Source organism: Musca vetustissima, unplaced genomic scaffold (genome assembly GCF_032173495.1).
Source record: "Musca vetustissima isolate MV318-11 ecotype Yass unplaced genomic scaffold, APGP_CSIRO_Mvet_v1 utg27413, whole genome shotgun sequence".
Taxonomy (NCBI): Eukaryota; Metazoa; Arthropoda; class Insecta; order Diptera; family Muscidae; genus Musca; species Musca vetustissima.
Genome location: NW_026884223.1, coordinates 55,438 through 66,253, shown reverse-complemented (window position 1 = coordinate 66,253; position 10,816 = coordinate 55,438).

The window sequence follows — 10,816 nt, the reverse complement described above, 5'->3', positions numbered from 1 at the left end:
CAAGAACAACAACCAGAAACCACTACTCAATTATAAAACTAATATACATTATTATTATTATTTTTCATATTTTTGTTTTCGTTTGGGATAAAATAAATACAAATAAATAGAGTAAATAAAATTTATATTTACAGAAGAAGAAGAAAAAATTTACACAAACAAACATACAGACATACATGCATACATAGATACATGATTAAGCAAATAGTGTAATAATTAAGAAATATTTTATTATTATGATTATAATTATTACTATTATTTGTTTTTAGTTTATATATATAAAAAAATATTTTTTTTAATTTAATTTCAAATTTGTCACATATATATATTTAATTTTTTTCTCTTCTCTTTCTTAATTTATAATTGTTATGTATACACATATATATATATATATATCACACACACACACACACATATATATATGTGTGTGTGTGTGTGTGCGAGTTTTTGGATAACAGAAAATAACACTTTTGTATTGTATTTATATAAAGTAAATATTTGCATATATATATTATACATATTTATATAATATATTCATTGTAATAATATTATTTTTTAATTTAATTTAATTATTATATATATTTTATTTTTTCTTTTTGTTTTTATTTATATGTATTTTCATATATATAAATATAAATATACATATTTTAATTTTTCTCGTATATAAATATATTTTATTTTTTATAGAATAATACATACATTTAAGAATATTATTTTTGTAAAAAAAGTGGTGGGATCGAGTGATTTCAACTAGGAAAAAATAAGAATAACAACAACAAAAATATTGTAAATTTTTTAAAGAAACATTTTGGATAATATTTTTGGGTAGCTGAGAAGGGGAGGGATGAGAAATTTCAAGAGAGAGCCAAAAATGAGAAATGCCCACAGCTGATTACTTTATAAAATTGCAAAAACTGATGCATGCTTTTAGGCGTTTTTATTTTTTTTTTCAATTCCCACAAGTTTTTGAAGAAAAAAATTGGTTTGAAAGCCATTTCATTTCTCTCTGAAGTAAAACATTATGAACTCCCGAATCCATCTCAGCCATCCTTTGATAGATCCCTAAAAAATAAAATTTTCCAAATTTTTTCTAATACCTCCCTTTTGGACATCTCGAAAAAATCTACACAATATTCTTCAACAAATGTTTTTACTTCCCTTAAATTAAATTTAAAATTATTATTTATTCACACACTTTCAACCCATAAGAAAAGAAACAACAACAACAACTAAACTATTTTCTCGCTTATTTGTTTATTTGAAATCTATAAACAAATACAATTAAATTTAATAAAAAAAAAACTGTGGAATAAAAAACAAAAAAAAAATCAACAAAGCAATTCTTCTTAAAACTATTTCTAAAATTACAATCTAAACACAAAAAACCAACAACAACAACAAATTGTAGTTGTAGTCATTATATAAAAATAAGTAAAAAAATTAAAAAAAAAAAACAATTCAAAAAAAATTACAAAAAAGGGCATACAAATTTAGTGCAGTTTTTATTATTAAAAAAGTAATAAAACTAAAAATAATAAATTATATATAAAAACAAATTAAAAATAATAATAATGCTTATTGTTGCTTTAAACAAAAAAAAAAACAAATATATAGTAAAATTACAAATTATAACTAACTTAAATTGGTATTATAAATAACAAATAATTTATAATTAAAAAATAATTATAATAAAAAAAAACAAAACAAAAAAATTTAGTTTAAACAATTTTTACAAACGTTATTATTAAAAACAAAACAAAAAAGATACGCTAATTTAATTTAATAACATTTTGAAAATCATTAATAAAACAACAACAACAAATTCAGTCAAAGTCAACCGCAACAAACAAACAACAATTACAACAACAACAACAAACATCCATTAGATTTATTACAGTATAAAAAAATAAAAACAAATTAGTAAACCTATAAAAATAAATAAAATTAATTTAATTATATTATTTAAATTTAAATAAAAAAAATTGAAAAAAACAAACAAACAAATTGCGTAATAAACATGAAGACATTAGTTCTTTACAAAGATACAACAACAACAATGTAATAATGTACGAGTAAAGGTGAAAACAAATACTAAATAAAGAAATTTGAAAAAATAAAAAGATTTTGTTTGATTATTTTAATGGATAGGGATGGACTAGGGTGGATTGGAATGAGCCCTAATGCAACGACTATAGCAAACATTTTAAATAGTCTAGAATATAAAAATAACCAGCAAGGAAAGTAGTAAAGTCGGACTGGCCAGACTATATGATACCCTTCACCACTTTGGGGATATCCTACATATGTATCCTAACAGACGTCGCCTTTTCTAAGGAACATTGACATGAAATTGAACGAACTTAAATATGCGATCTTTATCTATAAGTAAACCGTCTAACATAAATTCAAACACATGCCATTCTGCAACCTATTCTAAATTTTGTAAATAGATTTAAAGCACACGCACTGTTTAAAATGTATCAATCAGGCAACCATTGATTATTTGGTGTACAGTCAACATGAATAGATCGAAATTATATATGGAAGCTAATCTGAACCGATTTCAAGCAAACTTGCTAGATATTAATTTTTATTAATTTCTGTACGAAAAAATATATAGAAGGTATATGTAAATCTGAACCAATATCAAGAAAACTTGACACACGAAAGGTTATAGTAACAGTATATTGTACAAAATTGTGCGCCGATCGGCCAATCTTTGTGTCTTAAATCGGTCGAAAATATATATTGAAACTATATCTAAATCTGAACCGATTTTCACGAAACTTAGCACGCATCATTCTGGACCTAATTCTGTAGCCTATGCCATATTTCGTGCAAATCGCTTACGTCACTTACGTTAAATCGGACGAAACTATATATGGGAGCTATATTTAAATCTGAACCGATTTTCTCGAAACTTGGCACACGTCATTCTAGACTCAATTCACTACACTATGCAAAATTTCGTGTAAATCAAAAGATATATAAGGACTTTGGTGCACCATTTACATAAAATCGGACAAAACTATATATGGGAACTAATTCTAAATTTGATCCGATTTTCACGAAACTTAGCACACATCATTCTGGACTTCAATACTCAGTGCCAAATTTCGGGCAAATCGAAATATATATAGGGACTTTGGTGCATCATTTACCTTAAATCGGACGAAACTATATATGGGAGCTATATCTAAATCTGAACCGGTTTTCTCGAAACTTGGTACACATCATTCTGGAGCTATATCAGTACTCTGTGCCAAATTTCGTGGAAATCGAAAGTTATATAGGGAATTTCGTGCATCATTTACCTTAAATCGGAGCTATATCTAAATCTGAACCGATTTTCTCGACACTTGGCACACATCATTTTAGACCTAATTCAGTACTCTGTGCCAAATTTCGTGCACATCGAAAGATATATAAGGATTTTAGTGCCCCATTTACCCCAAATCGGACGAAAATATATATGGGAGCTATATCTAAATTTGAACCGATTTTTCCCAATTTCAATAGGGTTCGTCCTTGGGCCAAATGAGTGACATGTGCCAAATTTCATCCAAATCGGATCATAAATGCGACCTGTACTTTGTTTACAATTTAACATGGACATGCATAAATCGACTTAGAAAGTGATTCTATGCATATTCTCAAAAGGAACCATGTGTCTATCTCGTTTGTTTTTGCCTGTTAAAAACTTATGCACAAAGACATAATACCCTGTACCACAGTGTGGTGAAGGGTTTAAACAGTGAGCGCAGTAGTATAGTCGGACGGGGCTGGCCGAGAAGTACCACCGAGATCTATATTCCGTGCCTGGGCAATACATCGCGGTATTTGCACCTTCTTAATCGATTAGAGATCTAAAGCTCCTCTTTCTTACTCCGCTGACTCTCCTTCTTTCTTTCTTATTACGCCATACGATTCAAATAGACCAAGACTTTTGTGTGTAAAATACACAATTTGAATCGTTGGCCAGATTTGTTTCCTCTTGTAAAGTTTCTAATATTCGGCTTACAATAGTGACCTCTGGAGCGACTAGGAAACCATACAGAAAAAGTTTTTGGTTAATTCTATCTCCTAGGTTAGGTTAGGTTGAAAAGAGGGGTGGATAATACCACCATATGTCCCACAAGGAAGGACATACACATAAGCCAGTTGAGGCCTGTTGTGCGCTCTAGAAATACAGAGAAAGTTTGAATTAGGGACAATTTAGATTACAACATTTTGGGTTTGATCCCCCTATGATTCTACGAATTCTGTGTTTTTGAGACCTCCTTCTCCAATCTCCATTCACACCCCTTAGATCGGTTAGTCCGTGAATAGTGTCATTTCCCAAGAAATGTTTCCGAAAACATGTAAATGCTGGGAAATGACACAGGAAATGTTCCAGCTTTTCACTGTGTTCCCCACACGCTCTGCACATGCTGCTACCTTCGCATCCAATCTTAAGTAGATGTGCCTTCAGGCTGAGATGTCCCGTAAGTATACCCGTCAAACGGCTTGTTTCTTTTCTGTTTAGCGTTATGATTAGCTTAGTTTTGTCTTTATTTGGGTCAGCCCATAACATCTATTGTCTGTGTAACAACAGTTAGCAGGCGGCATCTAAACTAGTGTTCCGCTATCCCATTGTTCTCTATGTGGTATTATAGTTTCGCACCGTGTGACTACTCTCGTTTCAGGTATGCGGTCTGAATCAAAGTTGTTCATCGTTGACGCATTAGTTGCCTGTAATATGTTATAGTGCGGTATGTTGTGTCCGGTGTCTATCCACTCGTCCATTGTTTTGAGCCTTAAGGCTGTAACCGCCGCTTCATATTTTATTTGGTAGTCGATTGTATGTATATATAGTATTGTCTCCAAATCCCTAGTTGGTGTTGTACGCATTGCTCCACATATGCCTAGGCAACACGTTCTCTGAACTTTCTGCAACGGTTTTAAGTTACATTTTTTATTCATTGCTGTCCACCAGACAATAGACGAGTATGTCAGAATTGGTCTAATAACGTTCATATAGATCCAGTGTATCATATTTGGATTGAAACCCCATTTAGAGCCTACGGCTCTTCTACAGCCCTTTGCCTCTTTTTTGGTATTTCCATTTAAGTTTCCTGTCTAGAATTACTCCCAGATACTTAACAATGGCTATCGCTTTGTTTTGGAAGATGAACTCTTCATACAAAATATCTCCGTTTTGTCCGAATTTACGTTTAAGCCCCTCAGTTTATCCCAATTGTAGGCGGTGTTTAGCATCGTTTCGGCTTTTCTGCATAGTAAGTTGTGATTCTTTCCCCTCAGAAGTATTATAACGTCATCGGCATAACAGACTTGTTCAAATTCTTCATCGGTTAAGTATATTCTATCTATATATCATATGATCCTAAATATCATATGATAATCACCGAAATTTGTGGTTGTGGTTCCTGAAGGCATCTGAAGGAGTGGACCAATTAGTCCCATTTTCGGACTTGATTTAGGCTTGGTAAAGATAGCATGTACAAAGTTCGGTTCAAAGCGGACATTTTATTCACCTGATATTGGACTTATAAATACTGACCAATGCATCCCAACTTCAGATTTTATCTAGTCCAATATTTCGACGAGGTACATTTTTGCCGTATCATATTGTAAATACCGACATTAGTCATAAGGCTGATGGTATAAAAAGCACCTCAGTCTGCAGACTCATGTATACAATATTCGATGCGTTGGAGACAGCATGTGCCGAAAATGCGAGAAAGACAACGAATCGTTGGAAAATTTCCTTGGAATCTATATTTTTGGGAAATTTTACTGATATTAATGGCATGATAGGTTATAAGTGGAAAAGACTGAAGGACTTCGTAAATAATACAGAATTTATAGAAATCTGCGGAGACTAATCTCAATCATTCTCAAACCTTTTTTCGTCTCTTAGAGCGCGCAACAGAACATGAGTGTTTGATTATTTGTTGGTAGGGTCTAACCAACCAAACCTATGATATAGCGATACTTTACCACACGTTCTGGTTATATTGGTCCACATCGTAATATTTTTATTTAGGTTTGACTTCAAAGGCGTATATTATTGATCCATCATTTCAATTTTTAACAACCCCCTCTGACTTCCCAAAAAGTACCAAAATTTAATTATACATACCAGGGAATCTCTGAATATCTTCGAGATAAAAAAATGTAAAATATATATTACATGATAAAAGCCAATTACGTTTACTAAAACTGTTAGCCGATTATAAAAGAGTTTTCCAAAGATATATACTTTACTTTATATATACTTTATATATTAAAATAATATAATATCTAGATTTCCATATTTTAACCAGATTTATCATCCATATTTTGAATTTTAAAACTTTCTTGCTGATATAAAAGCAAAATTTCAAAAACTTGAAGTAACAATAACTGACATCTACATTTCATGTAAGATAATTAGATCCTACTAGCGACACCTATGCGTGTGAACTCCAATTAATAGCTTGTATTTTTTTGTCTGTAATAAGGAACATATAAAACTGTCAACTGTAGATGTCGCAACAAAGGATATTATCGGAAATTTCCCTTTTGCCATAAACAGTGGTAACATTAATTATTATTATAGCACAAATGGAATTTCAGTGATATTTAAAAGGAATTAAAAAAACCAGTGTTTTAATATTCTTTCACAAAATAATTCACATAAATATTCTTAAAAAAAAAAAAAAACACCACAATGAGTAGACCTTAACAAATATAACTTAAAATCTAAGCCTAAAATCCACGCCTATGAGTAATTCTAAAAACATATTATTTAACCAGTAAGGAAAGTAGTACAATCGGACTGGACCGACTATATGATACAATTCAACACTTTGGGTATTTTTCCATATGCATCCTAACAGACGTAGCCTTTTCGAATGAACATTGAAACATTGTGCAAAATGTGGTGAAAATCTAAAGATATATATGGGCTTTTTGCACCATTTACATTAAATCGGATGAAAATATGTATGGGAGCTATATCTAAATCTAAACCGATTTTCACAAAACTTAACACACACCATTCTGCACTTAATTCAGTACGCTATGCCAAATTTCATGCGAATCGAAAGGTATGTAGTTTGCTTGGTGCACCATTTACATTAAATCGGACGAAAATATATATGGAAGCTATATGTAAATCTGAATCGACTTTTCTCAATTTCAATAAGGTTCGTCCTTGGGCCAAATTAATGAGCTGTGGCAAATTTCATGCAATTTGAATTATAAATGCGACCTGTACTTTGATTACAATTTAACATGGATAGACAGACAGCCGGACGGACAGACATCCATAAATCGACTTAGAAAGTTATTCCATGCATATTCTCCAAAGGAACCATGTGTCTATCTCGATTTCTTTTGCCTGTTACAAACATATGCACAAAGACATAATACCCTGTACTACAGTGTGGTGAAGGGTATAAAATCCACGCCTATGAGTAGACCCTTGAATAAATTATTTAAAAAATCCACGCCTATGAGTAGACCCTAAAAATATTATTTAAAAAATCCACGCCTATGAGTGGGCTTTAAAAAATATTATTTTAAAAATCCACCCCTATGAGTCTTCTTTTTTTCTTTTTAATTGGCTTGTGACAGAACTTTCGTTCCATGAGCCGAGCTTAGAAAAGATTTCCAGGCGCGTCGACCTTTTGCGCAGTTTTTCAAATTTGAAAGACCATTTTCGGCGATATTGTTTTCGACTTGATCTTTCCAATGTATTCTTGGCCTTCCCCTTCTGCGTGAACCATCAGCTGGTTCGCTTTTATATGCCTTCTGGGCTGGGGCTCAATACGTCTAACAATGTTGATGTCCGAGAATAGCTGGTACCACTCATGTTTCATTCGACGACGATATTCATCGTCAACTCAGATCGGCCCATAGATCTTTCGGAGAATTTTTCTCTCAAACACTCCAAGAGCTGCCACATCTGCTTGCGTAAGTACCCATGCTTCAGATCCGTATAACAGCACGGGTAGTATCAGCGTCTTGTAGAGTGTAAGTTTGGTCTGGCGGGAGATGGCCTTGCTTTTGAGATGTTTGCTCAGACCTTAGTAGCATCGGTTGGCCATCACTATCCTTCTCAGAATTTCAAAACTGATGTCATTCGTTTTATTTATGTCGGTACCAAGGTATATAAAATCTTTGACTACCTCGAAGCTGTAGTTCTCAAGTTCCACAGTTGGTCCGAGTCTACTGGACGTCTTGCGCGTTGATACTATCAGTTTGGTCTTTTCGCCGTTTACTGCCAGACCCACTTTGGCAGACTCCTTCTCAATTTGTTCAAAGGTGGCTGTTACCGCTCTCAATGTTCGACCCATTCTGTCGATGTCATCGGCGTAGGCGAGTAACATGTGTTGTTTGGTGTACAGAGTGTCATTTCTGTTCAATATTGCCTCTCGTATGACGTTTTCCAGCAAGATGTTAAAAAGGTCACACGACAAACTATCACCTTGTCTGAATCCTCGTTCGGTATTAAAGGGCTCCGAGAGATATTTTCCGACAAAACGTCGAAAACGTCATATACCTGTATATGCTGATAATATTGTAATAAATGTAGTAAACGTCATTTATTTCAATATTATCAGCATATACAGTTATTTTCAAGAATATATATTATTTTTACATATATCTGACTATTCCCTACTAGAACTGATACAAATTTCTAAATTTGTTGGGAAGAAAATTTTTAAATTTTATATTAATTTGAGTAAAGCATGCGTAATTTGCAAATTGATTAATGAAAATAGCTATTTTGTCAAAAAACTAATGGATTTGGGTAGGTTTCCGACGTTTCTGACGTATGTATTATACGTCGGAAATGTATGTCATTTACGTCACTGTTTCTGACAGGCCATCTCTGATTGGCTTCAGTCGTTCACACAATACGCTGGATAGCACTTTATATGCGATGGGAAAGAGACTTATTCCTCTATAGTTGGCACATATCGTCTTGTATCCTTTTTTGTGCACAGGACACAGGACGCTGAGGTTCCAATCATTGGACATGCATTCTTCTAGCCAAATTGTACTAATCAGCTGGTGCATGCTCCTTACCAGCATCTGACCACCAGTGTTGAATAGTTCGGCTTGTAACCCATCAGCACCTGCTGCTTTATTATTCTTCAGCCAATTGATTGCTATTCTGCCTTTATCTTGGCTAGGTGGTATACACACTATACCGTCATCTATTATTGGTTCTGGGGTATCAACTTCAATGCTACTATTTGATACCAGAAGTTTCTCAAAATGTTCCTTCCAGATCCTCAGCAAGCTGTCTGTATCTGTCACCAGGTTTCCTTCTTTATCTCTACAGGAGGATGTGCCTGCACCAAATCCTTCAGTTTGGTGTTTTACCCACGCCTATGAGTAGGTTTTGAAAAATGTTATTTAAAAAATCCACGCCTATGGGTAGCCCTTAAAAATATTATTTTAAAAATCGACTCTGAGTCTCCTCTGAGTAGACCTTAAAATTATTTTTTTTATATTCCTAAGTTTTTAAAAATAAAACACATTTTGTTGTTTTTTAACAATTAAATACATTTATATTTATGTATGATTTCTTTTCGTCTTCGTCTTCTTATTTTTCCATTTCCTTTTGTCCTTGGAAATGAAATTCCATGATTTTTTTGTTCAATGTTGAAATTTTGTTCTTGTTGTTGTATTTCTTGTTGTTTTTTGTTTGCGTTGCATATTTTGTGGTTTTTCTTGTGGTTGTTGTATGTGTTGTAGTTTTCTTATTTCATTTTTTTGCTTTTCTTTTGTATTTGTGTAATTGTTGTTTTTTGGTTTTTTTATTAGAAGATATTTCGATTGATTACTAAAATTAAAAATTAATGATATACAATGATAGATTTCATTTAGATACAGATACATTTCTTTTGTTCACCCAATTTGTTTTTTTTTTTTTTGTGGTGAGATTTTTTTTAAATTATTTTTTTTTAATTTTTATTTTAATTTTTTGTTTAAGATTAGCTTAAGAATTGTGTTGGGTTCTTTTTTGTTTATTATTTTAAATATTCGTTTCTTTTTTTTTTGTTATGTTGTGTTTGCTGTAATTTTGTTTTTTTTTAATTATTTTATAAATATATGAAAATATTTACAAAATGTTTTTGTCTTGATCTTAATTAACATGTATGTATGTATTTTGGTTTTTCCTTCATTGTTTGTTTGTTGTTGTGGTTGTAAATCTATGTGGTTTTTTTAATGTAGCTATGTATGTAATATACTTTCTATATATGTATTTATGTATGTATGTGTGTGTATATATAAAATGTCACAGGGAAATAAGGGAAGGGACTAATCTTCGTTAAAATGTTTTTCTCTTTATTTTTTTAAATATTTAAAATATCGATTTGTATTAAAGGGCGGGGAAAGAGGTGTGCAGTTTTTGTGATTAAGGGGAAAAAGTAGGGGAACTCTAAAATATGGACTTAAATTCCTGAAACCAAATAAAAATAATTTCAATTTCAAATTTTTAATTTTTTTTTAATTTTCCAAGCTCCAGGATTTTTCAAGCCCTTATTTTTGAGAAGGGGGGGGGGGGGGGGCGGGATTTGGTTATAGCATTTAGTTTGTTTTTTTTTTTCTTTGGTTGCTTGGCCTTTTATTTTGAACTAGACTTTTTTTGTTATTGTTATAATTTGCCTTATTTGTGGTTTGGTTTTGATGTTGTTGTTTTTTTCGTTTTCAAGAATAATTTCTTAAAATTAGGGATTTTTTTTAAATATATATTTTTCTTATATTCGATTTTTTTTATTTTTTTCAACACATACATATAGGTTTTAATTTTTAT